Source organism: Oncorhynchus gorbuscha, unplaced genomic scaffold (genome assembly GCF_021184085.1).
Source record: "Oncorhynchus gorbuscha isolate QuinsamMale2020 ecotype Even-year unplaced genomic scaffold, OgorEven_v1.0 Un_scaffold_7338, whole genome shotgun sequence".
Taxonomy (NCBI): Eukaryota; Metazoa; Chordata; class Actinopteri; order Salmoniformes; family Salmonidae; genus Oncorhynchus; species Oncorhynchus gorbuscha.
Window position 1 is genome coordinate 1 of NW_025750742.1, and position 14,862 is coordinate 14,862.

General features: G+C 55.0%; 1 long non-coding RNA gene across 1 annotated transcript; it reads right to left on the reverse strand.

Annotated features, from left to right (window-relative positions):
- Positions 1–2,219: 2,219 nt before the first annotated feature.
- LOC124029704 lies at positions 2,220–13,734 on the reverse strand. The gene is made up of 3 exons (XR_006837827.1): positions 13,599–13,734; positions 11,245–11,357; positions 2,220–2,236 (listed from the first exon to the last, which is right to left on the reverse strand). It is a non-coding gene; the product is annotated as an uncharacterized LOC124029704 (long non-coding RNA).
- Positions 13,735–14,862: the final 1,128 nt, after the last annotated feature.

A 14,862-nucleotide genomic window follows, 5' to 3' on the forward strand; every position in this document is an offset into this window, starting at 1 on the left:
CTAACCACTAGGCTACCTGCCGCCCCTCCCCTCTAACCACTAGGCTACCTGCCGCCCCTCCCCTCTAACCACTAGGCTACCTGCCGCCCTCCCCTCTAACCATCAGGCTACCTGCCGCCTCCCTAACCACTAGTCTACCTGCCGCCCCTCCTCTAACCACTAGGCTACCTGCCGCCCTCCCCTAACCACCAGGCTACCTGCCGCCCTCCACTCTAACCACTAGCTACCTGCCGCCCTCCCTCTAACCACTAGGCTACCTGCCGCCCCTCCCTCCTAACCACTAGCTCTGCCGCCTTCCCCTCTCTCCACTCTAACCACCAGGCTACCTGCCGCCCTCCCTCTAACCACTAGGCTACCTGCCGCCCCTCCCCTCTAACCACTAGGCTACCTGCCGCCCCTCCACTCTAACCACTAGGCTACCTGCCCGCCCCTCCCCCTCTAACCACTAGTCTACCTGCCGCCCCTCCCCTCTAACCACTAGTCTACCTACGCCCCTCCCCTCTAACCACTAGTCTACCCTGCGCCCCTCCCCTCTAACCACTAGTCTACCTGCCGCCCTCCCTCTAACCCCAGTCCCCTGCCGCCCCTCCCCTAACCACTAGGCTACCTGCCGCCCCCCTCCTCTAACCACTAGGCTACCTGCCGCCCTCCACTCTAACCACTAGGCGCCCCCCCCTCCCTCCTAACCACTAGTCTACCTGCCGCCCTCCCTCTAACCACTAGTCTACCTGCCGCCCTCCCTCTAACCCACTCAGTCTACCTGCCGCCCCTCCCCTCCCTAACCACTAGTCTACCTGCCGCCCCTCCCCTCTAACCACTAGTCTACCCTGCCGCCCCTCCCCTCCTAACCACTAGGCTACCTGCCGCCCTCCCCTCCCCTCTAACCACTAGGCTACCTGCCGCCCCTCCCTCTAACCACTAGTCTACCCTGCCGCCCTCCCCTCTAACCACTAGTCTACCCTGCCCCTCCCACTCTAACCACTAGGCTACCTGCCGCCCTCCACTCTAACCACTAGGCTACCTGCAGCCACCCTCCACTCTAACCACTAGTCTACCCTGCCGCCCTCCACTCTAACCACCAGCTACCCTGCCGCCCTCCACTCTAACCACCAGCTACCTGCCGCCCTCCACTCTAACCACTCAGGCTACCTGCAGCCCTCCACTCTAACCACTAGGCTACCCTGCCGCCCCTCCACTCTAACCACTAGGCCACCCTGCCGCCCCTCCCTCTAACCACTAGGCTACCTGCCGCCCTCCACTCTAACCACTAGGCTACCCTGCCGCCCCTCCACTCTAACCACGAGTCTACCTGCCGCCCCTCCACTCTAACCACTATGCTTGAGAGTCTTATGCAGTAATGTGTTGAGTTAGTAAGGACACCTGTATTTTGTAGTGACTGGGTGTATTGATACACCATCCAAAGTGTAATGATAACTTCACCATGTTCCAAATAGATATTCAATGTCAGGATGTTTCATTTTATTTGTACCCATCTACCAATAGATGCTCTTTGTGAGCCATTGGAAAACCTCCCTAGGGCCCCCTAGGGGGATACCTCCCGAAAGGCCCCCTAGGGGGATACCTCCCGAAAGGCCCCCTAGGGGGATACCTCCCGAAAGGCCCCCTAGGGGGATACCTCCCGAAAGGCCCCCTAGGGGGATACCTCCCGAAAGGCCCCCGTGGGGGATACCTCCCGAAAGGCCCCGTGGGGATGCCTCCCGAAAGGCCCCTAAGGGGGATACCTCCCGAAGGCCCCGTGGGTTACCTCCGAAGGCCCGTGGGGGATACCTCCCGAAAGGCCCAGTGGGGATACCTCCCGAAAGGCCCCGTGGGGGATACCTCCCGAAAGGCCCCGTGGGGGATACCTCCCGAAAGGCCCCGTGGGGGATACCGTCCCATTAAAGGGTATAATAGTTAGGGTCCCCAGGCTGTCTGTACCCATTAAAGGGTATAATAGTTAGGGTCACCAGGCTGTCTGTACCCATTAAAGGGTATAATAGTTAGGGACCCCAGGCTGTCTGTACCCATTAAAGGGTATAATAGTTAGGGCCCCCAGGCTGTCTGTACCTCTTGATGTATTCCATGGCGAAGGCGACCCATCCCTGAGCAGCGTAGGGCCTCACCACAGGACCTTGACCAGAGAGGTCTGATGGGAGGAGGAGTGGAGTTTAGCCAGGTCCTCCTTACCTGGGATGGGCAGGACAGGTCCTGGAAGTTCTTCTAGCGTCACTGACACCTGGAGAAGAATGGGAAGTCATTTTATTAATTTAACCTTTTAAATCGACGTCACAGATGGCCTAAATAATCAAAATTACACATCAAATATTTACAAGAAATGCAAGCAGAAACAAAACCAGTCATAGAAAACCCATTCATCACCAATGTAATCAGGATGGAGAGATGAGGTAGAGGAAGCGGGAGAGAAGTTGTTTTTTCACACGTTTATATATTAAGAATAAAGGCCATAGAGACAGGGTCCATCCTCTACAGGACAGGGTCCATCCTCTACAGGACAGGGTCCATCCTCTACAGGACAGGTCCATCCTCTACAGGACAGGGTCCATCCTCTACAGGACAGGGTCCATCCTCTACAGGACAGGGTCCATCCTCTACAGGACAGGGTCCATCTTCTCAGGACAGGGTCCATCCTCTACAGGACAAATCCATCCTCTGCAGGACAGGGTCCATCCTCTACAGGACAGGGTCCATCCTCGGCAGGACAGGGTCCATCTCTACAGGACAGGGTCCATCCTCTACAGGACAGGGTCCATCCTCTACAGGACAGGGGGGAGGACAGGACAGGACAGGGTCCATCCTCTACAGGACAGGGGGACAGGGTCCATCCTCTACAGGACAGGGGAGAGGACAGGGTCCATCTTACAGGACAGGGGGAGGACAGGGTCCATCCTCTACAGGACAGGGTCCATCCTCTGCTATACAGGGGGAGGACAGGGTCCATCCCCACAGGACAGGGTCCATCCTCTACAGGACAGGGGGAGACAGGTCCATCCTACAGGACAGGTCCATCTCAGGACAGGGGGAGGACAGGGTCCATCTCACAGGGACAGGGTCCATCTCTACAGGACAGGGTCCATCCTCTACAGGGACAGGGTCCATCCCTTCACAGGACAGGGTCCATCCTACAGGACAGGGTCCATCTCTACAGGACAGGGTCCATCCTCTACAGGACAGGGTCCATCTCTACAGGACAGGGTCCATCCTCTGGTGACAGGGTCCATCCTCTATAGGACAGGGTCCATCTCTACAGGACAGGGTCCATCCCTCGCTAAGTGGGACAGGGGAGACAGGGTCCATCTCACAGGACAGGGTCCATCTCTACAGGACAGGGGGAGGACAGGGTCATCCTCACAGGACAGGGTCCATCCTCTACAGGACAGGGTCCATCCTCTACAGACAGGGTCCATCTCTACAGGACAGGGGAGACAGGGTCCATCTCTACAGGACAGGGTCCATCCCCACAGGACAGGGTCCATCTCTACAGGACAGGGGTCCATCTTTCTACAGGGACAGGGTCCATCCTCTACAGGACAGGGTCTATCTCTACAGGACAGGGTCCATCTCACAGACAGGGTCCATCTCTCCACAGGACAGGGTCCATCCTTTACAGGACAGGGTCCATCCTCTGCAGGATAGGTCTATCTTTCCAGGACAGGGTCCATCATTATAGGGACAGGGTCCATCCTTTCTACAGGACAGGGTCCATTCCTCTACAGGACAGGGTCCATCCTCTACAGGACAGGGGTCCATCTTTCAGGGACAGGGTCCATCCTCTACAGGGACAGGGTCCATCCTCTACAGGACAGGGTCCATCCTCTACAGGACAGGGTCCATCTCTACAGGACAGGGTCCATCTCTACAGGACAGGTCCATCTTTCTACAGGACAGGGTCCATCTCTGGTGGACAAGCCCATTCCTGCAGGGACAGGGTCTATCCTATAGGACAGGGTCCATTCTACAGGATAGGGTCCATCCTCTACAGGATAGGGTCCATCCTCCAGGACAGGGTCCATTTATGGACAGTCCATCCTCTACAGACAGGGGGAGGACAGGGTCTATCCTTTCACAGGGACAGGGTCCATCTCAGCAGGACAGGGGGAGACAGGGTCCATCTCTAGGACAGGGGGAGGACAGGGTCCATCCTCTACAGGACAGGGGGAGGACAGGGTCCATCTCTACAGGACAGGGTCCATCTCTACAGGACAGGGGAGACAGGGTCCATCTCTACAGGACAGGGTCCATCCTCACAGGACAGGGTCCATCCTACAGGACAGGGGGAGACAGGGTCCATCCCTTCTACAGGACAGGGTCCATCTTTCTACAGGGACAGGGGAGGACAGGGTCCATCCTCTACAGGACAGGGGGAGACAGGGTCCATCCTACAGGACAGGGGGAGACAGGGTCCATCCTCTACAGGGACAGGGTCCATCTCTACAGGACAGGGTCCATCCTTCAGGACAGGGTCCATCTCTACAGGACAGGGTCTATCTCTACAGGACAGGGTCCATCCTACAGGACAGGGTCCATCCATCAGGACAGGGTCCATCTCACAGGACAGGGTCTATCTCTACAGGGACAGGGTCCATCTCATGGGACAGGGTCCATCTCACAGGACAGGGTCTTATCCTCTACAGGACAGGGTCCATCCTCTACAGGACAGGGTCCATCCTCTACAGGACAGGGTCCATCTTCTACAGGACAGGGTCCATCTCTGGTGCATGGGGAGAGCAGGGTTCATCCTCACAGGACAGGGTCCATCTCTACAGGACAGGGTCCATCTCGGCAGGACAGGGTCCATCTCTACAGAGGACAGGGTCCATCTCTACAGGGACAGGGGGAGAGCAGGGTCCATCTCTACAGGACAGGGTCCATCCTTCTACAGGACAGGGGGAGACAGGGTCCATCCTCTACAGGACAGGGTCCATCTCATGAGGACAGGGGGAGGACTGGGTCCATCTCTACAGGACAGGGGGAGACAGGTCCATCTCTACAGGACAGGGGGGAGACAGGGTCCATCCTCTACAGGACAGTGGTCCATCCTCACAGGACAGGGTCCATCCTTCAGGACAGGGTCCATCCCTAAGCAGGTGACAGGTCCAACCTCTACAGATAGGCCCCATCTCTACAGACAGGGTCCATCCTCACAGGACAGGGTCCATCCTCTACAGGACAGGGTCCATCCTCTACAGGACAGGGTCCATCCTCTACAGGACAGGGTCCATCCTCTACAGGACAGGGTCCATCCTTACAGGACAGGGTCCATCCTCTACAGGACAGGGTCCATCCTCTACAGGACAGGGGGAGGACAGGGTCCATCCTCTACAGGACAGGGTCCATCCTCTACAGGACAGGGTCCATCCTTCATGAGGACAGGGGGAGTGACAGGGTCCATCCTACAGGACAGGGTCCATCCTCTTACAGGACAGGGTCCATCCTGAGAGACAGGGTCCATCCTCTACAGGACAGGGGGAGACAGGGTCCATCCTCTACAGGACAGGGTCCATCCTCTACAGGACAGGGTCCAGTCCTCTTACAGGACAGGGTCCATCCTCTATGCTGGTAGACAGGGTCCATCCTCTACAGGACAGGGTCCATCCTCTACAGGACAGGGTCCATCCTCTACAGGACAGGGTCCATCCTCTACAGGACAGGGTCCATCCTCTACAGGACAGGGTCCATCCTCTACAGGACAGGGTCCATCCTCTACAGGACAGGGTCCATCCTCTACAGGACAGGGTCCATCCTCTACAGGACAGGGTCCATCCTCTACAGGACAGGGGGAGGACAGGGTCCATCCTCTACAGGACAGGGTCAGACAGGGTCCATCCTCTACAGGACAGGGTCAGACAGGGTCCATCCTCTACAGGACAGGGTCCATCCTCTACAGGACAGGGTCCATCCTCTACAGGACAGGGTCCATCCTCTACAGGACAGGGGGAGGACAGGGTCCATCCTCTACAGGACAGGGTCAGACAGGGTCCATCCTCTACAGGACAGGGTCAGACAGGGTCCATCCTCTACAGGACAGGGTCCATCCTCTACAGGACAGGGTCCATCCTCTACAGGACAGGGTCCATCCTCTACAGGACAGGGGGAGGACAGGGTCCATCCTCTACAGGACAGGGGGAGACAGGGTCCATCCTCTACAGGACAGGGTCAGACAGGGTCCATCCTCTACAGGACAGGGTCCATCCTCTACAGGACAGGGTCCATCCTCTACAGGACAGGGTCCATCCTCTACAGGACAGGGTCCATCCTCTACAGGACAGGGTCCATCCTCTACAGGACAGGGTCCATCCTCTACAGGACAGGGTCCATCCTCCAGGACAGGGTCCATCCTCTACAGGACAGGGTCCATCCTCTACAGGACAGGGTCCATCCTCTACAGGACAGGGTCCATCCTCTACAGGACAGGGTCCATCCTCTACAGGACAGGGTCCATCCTCTACAGGACAGGGTCCATCCTCTACAGGACAGGGTCCATCCTCTACAGGACAGGGGGAGGACAGGGTCCATCCTCTACAGGACAGGGTCCATCCTCTACAGGACAGGGGGAGGACAGGGTCCATCCTCTACAGGACAGGGGGAGACAGGGTCCATCCTTACAGGACAGGGGGGAGGACAGGGTCCATCCTCTTACAGGACAGGGAGAGGACAGGGTCCATCCTCTACAGGACAGGGGAGGACAGGGTCCATCCTCTACAGGACAGGGGAGGACAGGGTCCATCCTCTACAGGACAGGGGGAGGACAGGGTCCATCCTCTACAGGACAGGGGGAGGACAGGGTCCATCCTCTACAGGACAGGGGAGGACAGGGTCCATCCTCTACAGGACAGGGGGAGGACAGGGTCCATCCTCTACAGGACAGGGTCCATCCTCTACAGGACAGGGGGAGGACAGGGTCCATCTCTACAGGACAGGGGGGAGGACAGGGGTCCATCCTCTACAGGACAGGGGGAGGACAGGGTCCATCCTCTACAGGACAGGGGAGGACAGGGTCCATCCTCTACAGGACAGGGTCCATCCTCTACAGGACAGGGGAGGACAGGGTCCATCCTCTACAGGACAGGAGAGGGACAGGGTCCATCCTCTACAGGACAGGGGAGGACAGGTCCATCCTCTACAGGACAGGGGAGGACAGGGTCCATCCTCTACAGGACAGGGGGAGGACAGGGTCCATCCTCTACAGGACAGGGGGAGGACAGGGTCCATCCTCACAGGACAGGGGAGGACAGGTCCATCCTCTACAGGACAGGGGGAGGACAGGGTCCATCCTCTACAGGACAGGGTCCATCCTCTACAGGACAGGGGGAGGACAGGGTCCATCCTCTACAGGACAGGGGGAGGACAGGGTCCATCCTCTACAGGACAGGGGGAGGACAGGGTCCATCCTCTACAGGACAGGGGGAGGACAGGGTCCATCCTCTACAGGACAGGGTCCATCCTCTACAGGACAGGGGGAGGACAGGGTCCATCCTCTACAGGACAGGGTCCATCCTCTACAGGACAGGGTCCATCCTCTACAGGACAGGGTCCATCCTCTACAGGACAGGGTCCATCCTCTACAGGACAGGGTCCATCCTCTACAGGACAGGGTCCATCCTCTACAGGACAGGGTCCATCCTCTACAGGACAGGGTCCATCCTCTACAGGACAGGGTCCATCCTCTACAGGACAGGGGGAGGACAGGGTCCATCCTCTACAGGACAGGGTCCATCCTCTACAGGACAGGGGGAGGACAGGGTCCATCCTCTACAGGACAGGGGGAGACAGGGTCCATCCTCTACAGGACAGGGGGAGGACAGGGTCCATCCTCTACAGGACAGGGAGAGGACAGGGTCCATCCTCTACAGGACAGGGGGAGGACAGGTCCATCCTCTACAGGGACAGGGGGAGACAGGGTCCATCCTCTACAGGACAGGGGGAGGACAGGGTCCATCCTCTACAGGACAGGGGGAGGACAGGGTCCATCCTCTACAGGACAGGGGGAGGACAGGGTCCATCCTCTACAGGACAGGGGGAGGACAGGGTCCATCCTCTACAGGACAGGGTCCATCCTCTACAGGACAGGGGGAGGACAGGGTCCATCCTCTACAGGACAGGGGGAGGACAGGGTCCATCCTCTACAGGACAGGGGGAGGACAGGGTCCATCCTCTACAGGACAGGGGGAGGACAGGGTCCATCCTCTACAGGACAGGGTCCATCCTCTACAGGACAGGGGGAGGACAGGGTCCATCCTCTACAGGACAGGGAGAGGACAGGGTCCATCCTCTACAGGACAGGGGGAGGACAGGGTCCATCCTCTACAGGACAGGGGGAGGACAGGGTCCATCCTCTACAGGACAGGGGGAGGGGACAGGGTCCATCCTCTACAGGACAGGGGAGGACAGGGTCCATCCTCTACAGGACAGGGGGAGGACAGGGTCCATCCTCACAGGACAGGGGGAGGACAGGGTCCATCCTCTACAGGACAGGGTCCATCCTCTACAGGACAGGGGAGGACAGGGTCCATCCTCTACAGGACAGGGGAGGACAGGGTCCATCCTCTACAGGACAGGGAGGACAGGGTCCATCCTCTACAGGACAGGGGAGGACAGGGTCCATCCTCTACAGGACAGGGTCCATCCTCTACAGGACAGGGAGGACAGGGTCCATCCTCTACAGGACAGGGTCCATCCTCTACAGGACAGGGGGAGGACAGGGTCCATCCTCCAGGACAGGGGAGACAGGGTCCATCCTCTACAGGACAGGGGGAGGACAGGGTCCATCCTCTACAGGACAGGGTCCATCCTCTACAGGACAGGGGGAGACAGGGTCCATCCTCTACAGGACAGGGTCCATCCTCTACAGGACAGGGGGAGGACAGGGTCCATCCTCTACAGGACAGGGGGAGACAGGGTCCATCCTCTACAGGACAGGGGAGGACAGGGTCCATCCTCTACAGGACAGGGGAGGACAGGGTCCATCCTCTACAGGACAGGGTCCATCCTCTACAGGACAGGGGGAGGACAGGGTCCATCCTCTACAGGACAGGGTTAAGGTCCATCCTCTACAGGACAGGGAGACAGGGTTAAGGTCCATCCTCTACAGGACAGGGGGAGACAGGGTTAAGGTCCATCCTCTACAGGACAGGGGGAGGACAGGGTTAAGGTCCATCCTCTACAGGACAGGGGGAGGACAGGGTTAAGGTCCATCCTCTACAGGACAGGGGGAGGACAGGGTTAAGGTCCATCCTACTCAGACGGTAGTTTCTTCTCACCAATGAGTCTGGAACGGTACCCCCCTGCGACCCTTCACCGAATGACAACACATTCCGGGCCGTCTAATTGGTCCAGAAACGGATGTTTCGGACCAGAGTCAGGACACACCGTCTAATTGGTCCAGAAACGGATGTTTCGGACCAGAGTCAGGACACACCGTCTAATTGGTCCAGAAACGGATGTTTCGGACCAGAGTCAGGACACACGTCTAATTGGTCCAGAAACGGATGTTTCGACCAGAGTGGACACAATTGGTCCAGAAATGTGGATGTTTCGACCAGAGTCAGGACACACCGTCTAATTGGTCCAGAAACGGATGTTTCGGACCAGAGTCAGGACACACGTCTAATTGGTCCAGAAACGGATGTTTCGGACCAGAGTCAGACACCGTCTAATTGGTCCAGAAACGGATGTTTCGACCAGAGCAGACACACCGTCTAATTGGTCCAGAAACGGATGTTTCGGACCAGAGTCAAGACACACCGCCTAATTGGTCCAGAAACGATGTTTCGGACCAGAGTCAGACACACCGTCTAATTGGTCCAGAAACGATGTTTCGGACCAGAGTCAGGACACACCGTCTAATTGGTCCAGAAACGGATGTTTGGACCAGAGTCAGGACACACCGTCTAATTGGTCCAGAAACGGATGTTTCGGACCAGAGTCAGAGACACACCGTCTAATTGGTCCAGAAACGGATGTTTTCGGACCAGAGTCAGACACACCGTCTAATTGGTCCAGAAACGGATGTTTTGACCAGAGTCAGGACACACCGTCAAGTGGTCCAGAAACGGATGTTTCGGACCAGAGTCAGGACACACCGTCTAATTGGTCCAGAAACGGATGTTTCGGACCAGAGTCAGACACACCGTCTAATTGGTCCAGAAACGGATGTTTCGGACCAGAGTCAGGAACACACCGCCTAATTGGTCCAGAAACGGATGTTTCGACCAGAGTCAGGACACACCGTCTAATTGGTCCAGAAACGGATGTTTCGGACCAGAGTCAGGAACACACCGCCTAATTGGTCCAGAAACGGATGTTTCGGACCAGAGTCAGGACACACCGCCTAATTGGTCCAGAAACGGATGTTTCGGACCAGAGTCAGACACACCCGCCTAATTGGTCCAGAAACGGATGTTTCGGACCAGAGTCAGGACACACCGCCTAATTGGTCCAGAAACGGATGTTTCGGACCAGAGTCAGGACACACCGTCTAAGTGGTCCAGAAACGGATGTTTCGACCAGAGTCAGGACACACCCCTCTAATTGGTCCAGAAACGGATGTTTCGGACCAGAGTCAGGACACACCGTCTAATTGGTCCAGAAACGGATGTTTCGGACCAGAGTCAGGACACACCGTCTAATTGGTCCAGAAACGGATGTTTCGGACCAGAGTCAGACACACCGCCTAATTGGTCCAGAAACGGATGTTTCGACCAGAGTCAGGACACACCGTCTAATTGGTCCAGAAACGATGTTTCGACCAGAGTCAGGACACACCGTCTAATTGGTCCAGAAACGGATGTTTCGGACCAGAGTCAGGACACACCGCCTAATTGGTCCAGAAACGGATGTTTCGGACCAGAGTCAGGACACACCGCCTAATTGGTCCAGAAACGGATGTTTCGGACCAGAGTCAGACACACCGTCTAATTGGTCCAGAAACGGATGTTTCGGACCAGAGTCAGGACACCGTCTAATTGGTCCAGAAACGGATGTTTCGGACCAGAGTCGACACACCGCCTAATTGGTCCAGAAACACACGCGGGAAATGCGGCGTTGTGAACATGTGTAACTGGTTTTGATTGGTTAGAGACGAGCCAATCGCTGGTGACTTACGTTTGCATAACGCCACAAACGACTTGAATAATTGCCGCCTCCAAGACTAAAGTCTGCAGCAGAGCAGCGTGAGAATGTGAGGTCGATCAGGCGCTCAACAAGATGGCTACACCAACTACTCACCCTATCGCAGGTCAGACACTGCACTGAGCTGACAATGGTCCCGTCAAACACGTCCGATATCACACTACGGTACTTCTTCTGACGCTTGCTCTTCTGTGAGGAAAACGAGGTCACTGCAGAGAGAGAGAGAGAGTCAGGCTACACAGACAGCGGACAACAATATGTGGTCTTTCCATTACTACTACTGCAGTGTCTTTCTGCCCACATTACTACTACTGCAGTGTCTTTCTGCCCACATTACTACTACTGCAGTGTCTTTCTGCCCACATTACTACTACTGCAGTCTCTTCCTGCCTACATTACTACTGCAGTCTCTTTCTGCCTACATTACTACTGCAGTGTCTTTCTGCCCACATTACTACTACTACTGCAGTGTCTTCCTGCCTACATTACTACTACTGCAGTCTCTTCCTGCCTACATTACTACTGCTGCAGTCTCTTCCTGCCTAGATTACTACTACTGCAGTGTCTTCCTGCCTACATTACTACTACTGCAGTCTCTTTCCATTACTACTACTGCAGTCTCTTTCCATTACTACTACTGCAGTGTCTTTCTGCCTACATTACTACTACTACTGCAGTCTCTTTCTGCCTACACTACTACTACTGCAGTCTCTTTCTGCCTACATTACTACTACTGCAGTCTTTCTGCCTACATTACTACTACTGCAGTATCTTTCTGCCCACACTACTACTACTGCAGTGTCTTTCTGCCTACATTACTACTACTGCAGTCTCTTCCTGCCTACATTACTACTACTGCAGTATCTTTCTGCCCACATTACTACTACTGCAGTGTCTTTCTGCCCACATTACTACTACTGCAGTCTCTTCCTGCCTACATTACTACTACTGCAGTATCTTTCTGCCCACACTACTACTACTGCAGTGTCTTTCTGCCTACATTACTACTACTGCAGTCTCTTCCTGCCTACATTACTACTACTGCAGTGTCTTTCTGCCTACATTACTACTACTGCAGTCTCTTCCTGCCTACATTACTACTACTGCAGTATCTTTCTGCCCACACTACTACTACTGCAGTATCTTTCTGCCCGCATTACTACTACTGCAGTATCTTTCTGCCCACATTACTACTACTGCAGTGTCTTTCTGCCTACACTACTACTACTGCAGTGTCTTTCTGCCTACATTACTACTACTGCAGTCTCTTTCTGCCCACATTACTACTACTGCAGTCTCTTTCTGCCCACATTACTACTACTGCAGTCTCTTTCTGCCTACATTACTACTACTACTGCAGTGTCTTCCTGCCTACATACTACTACTGCAGTCTCTTTCTGCCTACATTACTACTACTGCAGTCTCTTTCTGCCTACATTACTACTACTACTGCAGTCTCTTTCTGCCTACATTACTACTACTACTGCAGTCTCTTTCTGCCTACATTACTACTACTACTGCAGTCTCTTTCTGCCTACATTACTACTACTGCAGTCTCTTTCTGCCTACATTACTACTACTACTGCAGTGTCTTCCTGCCTACATACTCCTACTGCAGTCTCTTTCTGCCTACATTACTACTACTGCAGTCTCTTTCTGCCTACATTACTACTACTACTGCAGTCTCTTTCTGCCTACATTACTACTACTACTGCAGTCTCTTTCTGCCTACATTACTACTACTACTGCAGTCTCTTTCTGCCTACATTACTACTACTACTGCAGTCTCTTTCGCCTACATTACTACTACTACAGCAGTCTCTTCTGCCTACATTACTACTAATATATAAGTCTCTTTCGCTTACATTACTACTACTACTGCAGCCTCTTTCTGCCTACATTACTACTACTACTGCAGCCTCTTTCTGCCTACATTACTACTACTACTGCAGTCTCTTTCTGCCTACATTACTACTACTGCAGTCTCTGCCTACATTACTACTACTGCAGTCTCTGCCTACATTACTACTACTGCAGTCTCTGCCTACATTACTACTACTTGCAGTCTCTGCCTACATTACTACTACTACTGCAGTCTCTGCCTACATTACTACTACTACTGCAGTCTCTTTCTGCCTACATTACTACTACTACTGCAGTCTCTTTCTGCCTACATTACTACTACTACTGCAGTCTCTTTCTGCCTACATTACTACTACTGCAGTGTCTTTCTGCCCACAGTACTACAACTGCAGTATCTTTCTGCCCACATTACTACTACTGCAGTGTCTTTCTGCCTACACTACTACTACTGCAGTGTCTTTCTGCCTACATTACTACTACTGCAGTGTCTTTCTGCCTACATTACTACTACTACTGCAGTCTCTTTCTGCCCACATTACTACTGCACTGTCCCCAGAGAGATATTCCATGTGCTACATAGTAAATACTTTTCAGATGGTTGGAGGAGATTCCTGGCCAGACACAGTTGTTCCTGGGTGGACTGGAGGACATCTTGGTGAAGGAGTGTCCTTCCATGGGGACTGGGGTCTGGGGTCGGGTGCTGCTGGAGACCACCTCGGGGAATGAGTCTGGAGCGAAGGAGAGAGGAAGAGACGAGGGATGTTAAAGGTTAACCGTTAAAAAACGGTCCAGCTTATCGGACTACAGGGACATTTGAGCGGCAGGTAGACTAGTGGTTAGAGTGGAGGGGCGGCAGGTAGACTAGTGGTTAGAGTGGAGGGGAGGCAGGTAGACTAGTGGTTAGAGTGGAGGGGAGGCAGGTAGACTAGTGGTTAGAGTGGAGGGGAGGCAGGTAGACTAGTGGTTAGAGTGGAGGGGAGGCAGGTAGCCTAGTGGTTAGAGGGGAGGCAGGTAGCCTAGTGGTTAGAGGGGAGGGGCGGCAGGTAGCCTAGTGGTTAGAGGGGAGGGGCGGCAGGTAGCCTAGTGGTTAGAGTGGAGGGGCGGCAGGTAGCCTAGTGGTTAGAGTGGAGGGGCGGCAGGTAGACTAGTGGTTAGAGTGGAGGGGCGGCAGGTAGACTAGTGGTTAGAGTGGAGGGGCGGCAGGTAGCCTAGTGGTTAGAGTGGAGGGGCGGCAGGTAGACTAGTGGTTAGAGTGGAGGGGCGGCAGGTAGACTAGTGGTTAGAGTGGAGGGGAGGCAGGTAGACTAGTGGTTAGAGTGGAGGGGAGGCAGGTAGACTAGTGGTTAGAGTGGAGGGGAGGCAGGTAGACTAGTGGTTAGAGTGGAGGGGAGGCAGGTAGACTAGTGGTTAGAGTGGAGGGGAGGCAGGTAGACTAGTGGTTTAGAGTGGAGGGGAGGCAGGTAGACTAGTGGTTAGAGTGGAGGAGGCAGGTAGACTAGTGGTTAGAGTGGAGGAGGCAGGTAGACTAGTGGTTGAGTGGAGGGGCAGGTAGACTGTGTTTAGAGTGGAGGAGGCAGGTACAGACTGAGTGGTTAGAGTGGAGGGAGGCAGGTAGACTAGTGGTTGGGAGTGGAGGAGGCAGGTAGACTAGTGGTTAGAGTGGAGGAGGCAGGTAGACCATGGTTAGAGTGGAGGGGAGGCAGGTAGCCTCAGTGGTTAGAGTGGAGAGCAGGTAGACTAGTGGTTAGAGTGGAGGAGGCAGGTAGACTCAGTGGTTAGAGTGGAGGGGGAGGCAGGCAGACCTCAGTGGCCAGGAGGTGGAGGGGAGGCTAGGTAGACTAGTGGTTAGAG